Here is a 3,211-nt window from a genome sequence, read left to right as displayed (position 1 = left end):
ATGCCTTCCTGATGAATGGGGTTTCCTGGTGACGCAGAGGCTTTGGCAGTTCTTCTGAAAGAGTCTGAGTTTGCAAGACTTTAGGCTTTTGAAGATCTCTGGCAGTCACGAAGTTTCAACTGAAGTGTTTGAGTTTTGGAGTCTCGCTAGTGTGATGTTATGGCATGGGAGCACTTTGTCGCGCGGTCACCAAGGCGAAAAGCCACAGGTCTAGAGAAAGAGAGAGCGAGCTAGCATCTGTTCAGGCATTGGGTTTTTAAGCAAGCCCGATTTGGTCCATCCCACGACACGATCTTCCAATCGACTTGTGGCAAGGCGGAGCGTGCATTCATTAACATGATGCTTCAGTTTATCATGTGGGGAAATTAAGATTTGGTTGATACTTATAAAAAGGGTTGTAATTATGCATATGATACCGAAAATTAATATTTCCTTCCCACTAAGTTATTGCTAATGACACGAGCTGCCATTTAACATCAAACATCAGGTATCTTGCATACTCATTAATAGTCTTATCTACTAAAAGGAAAAGTTATAAGGCAAAGATTAAAATATCATAGGTTTCAATAACACATCAAACAGAAAGCATAGAAAGGCACAAAACATATTATTTGGGAATATAGTTGCCCTTTTATACTTTTAATGATTGTCTTTTGAAATTGTCTGTTGTAAGTTTTATGTCCCTTTGTCTGACCGCAGAGAGAGAAAAGGGCGCGTCCTTTTTTGGAATGCAGGGAGAAAAGGGGAGGTGTCCTGAGGTCATGACCATGTCACGAGTGTAGGTCTGCCATCCTTCCCGCTGGACATGGAGCTCTTAATCTGTCGCTTTCTGTTTATCGGATTTAGCAATTTACGTGTCAAACGGTCATGGGGTCCAGGAGTGTCTTGTGCTGGAACTTTTCCAGATACCAGGTTCTTTGTTCTGTTGTCTCTTAGATAGTTATTTATGCTGAAGCCAGTCACGTTACACTGCACCTCTGATCCTCGAGGGGTTTTCAGACAGGGGGAGTTTCTCCTCCCCTGGTGAGTTAGGGTTTAAGCACTGCTTTTATTTGAGTCTCTTGAGACTATAAGCTAGATGGGACAGGAACTGCTGAGACACTTCACTGACCCTGCATGAGTTTTACGACCGCAGATGGCTAGGGGCTCCTCAGTTTGTCTCAATGGAATGTGATTGTTTCATGTTTGCAAGGCGGAGCGTGCATACATTAACATGATGCTTCAATTTATCATGTGGGGAAATGAAGATTTGGTTGATACTTATAAAAAGGGGTGTAATTATGCGTATGATACTGAAAATTAACCTTTCATTCCCACTGAGTTATTGCTAATGACACGAGCTTCCATTTAACATCAAACATCAGGTATTTTGCATACTCATTAATAGTCTTATCTACTAAAAGGAAAAGTTATAAGGCAAAGATTAAAATATCATAGGTTTCAATAACACATCAAACAGAAAGCATAGAAAGGCACAAAACATATTATTTGGGAATATAGTTGCCCTTTTATACTTTTAATGATTGTCTTTTGAAATTGTCTGTTGTAAGTTTTATCTTTATCTTTATCTGACCTAAGAGAAAGAAAAGGGTGCGTCTCTTTTGGAATGCAGGGAGAAAAGGGTAGGTGTCTGCCATTCTTCTCGCTCGGACATGGAGCTATTAATCTGTCGCTTTCTGTTTATCGGATTATCAATTTATGCGTCCATTGGAGTGAATGGAGTTGACGCAAATCTGTCTCTCAATGGCTCTGCTTGAAAGGGCCTTCGCTTACAGTAAATGAAGCTCATTTGCTGCTCATCTGTCACTCATATTACCGTTCATGACCGGCCTGTCTCTTGCGATGATGAGCTTCCGCTACACTTACGCCTTCTGTTCCATTCCGTTCGTAAAACAAACCTAATTAATTAATGAATCTTTCTTATGATTTTAGCTCCAGTTTGTACTCCTGCCCATTATTTACTGCAGCAGTTTCCAGGGAACAATTTTTTTTTACTCAGTAATTAATGTGTTTTAAAATGTAGCGAAGTACAATACTTCAAACAAAATATACTTAAGTAAAAGTAAAATTACAGATTTTAAAAATTACTTTAAAAAAGTAGAAGTACACAAAAATGCTACTCAATTACAGTAACGCGAGTAAATGTAATTCGTTACTTTCCACCTCTGGTGTCACAGTAAATCTGTCGCTTTCTGTTTATTTGATTATCGATTTATGCTGAAGCTTGTCACGTGATAACACTGAATCTCTGGTCCTTGAATGGTCTCAAACAGAGGGAGTCCTTTTCTCCTGTTGATTGAGTTATGTTTTTAGCAGTTTCGATCCCCTGAGGGATAAGGACCAGGCAATCCGGACAATTGGGCACCATGTTGATCATTCATTAATTTTACGACCGCAGATGGCTGGGGAGGAGAATCTTTAGTTTTTCCTGTGGAATGTGGAGATTCAATCGTTCATTTGTGTCTGTTCACAGAGGCCCTACACATCCCCCTTTGGCTCGGTGATGTTCCCGGTGCGAGCATCGGTGGGCAGTGGAACAAGAGGCAGAGAGAGAACAGGCACACACAAGACACAAACAACATCTCCATCACTAACTGAATCCTGGTGCAAGGTTTGGGTAATTTGGGGATAATTGGGTTAGGAACACTTGAGATGAGATAGGGGTGCATTGTTTAGGATTATCTAGAATGGGGTCGTTTTGATTACTCAGAGGTTCAGAGGTTCGACGAGGCGGTATAGGCGTAATCGCAATCAGGTTTGTTGAGTTCTCAGGTTCAGGTTCATGGTAAGTTTTATCACGTCGGAACATGCGCGGGACGCCGGACGTGCACTTGTTGAAAGACACTTGGACGGCGTTCACTCGCTTGTGGAGGAGGAAGGCAAGTGTCAGAGTCGCAACATATCCTACAATAGTAGAAACGCAAAGCGCTGTGTCAGCGGCAGACAAAGACCGAATGATTGGCGCGCCAGCGGGCGGAAGGCGAGCGATAGCTTCTAAAGCTGTATCAACAGGAGTCAAATCAATAAGTTGCGTTCCTTCCTCCTTGATCCTTTCTTCCAGTTCTGGATCGAAGACAAAGGAATGCTGTTTGAAGAAGGGTGAGATTTCGAGTTCAGCCTGATACTCGTCGTCGGTAAGGTGATACAATGCTAAATCGTCAATATGGAGGATCGAACCCTTAGGGACATTGATCCATAAAGTTTGGTTGGG

This window comes from Sinocyclocheilus anshuiensis, unplaced genomic scaffold (genome assembly GCF_001515605.1).
Source record: "Sinocyclocheilus anshuiensis isolate Anshui unplaced genomic scaffold, SAMN03320099.WGS_v1.1 scaffold3237, whole genome shotgun sequence".
NCBI lineage: Eukaryota > Metazoa > Chordata > Actinopteri > Cypriniformes > Cyprinidae > Sinocyclocheilus > Sinocyclocheilus anshuiensis.
Note: the sequence above shows the minus strand (reverse complement) of the source record.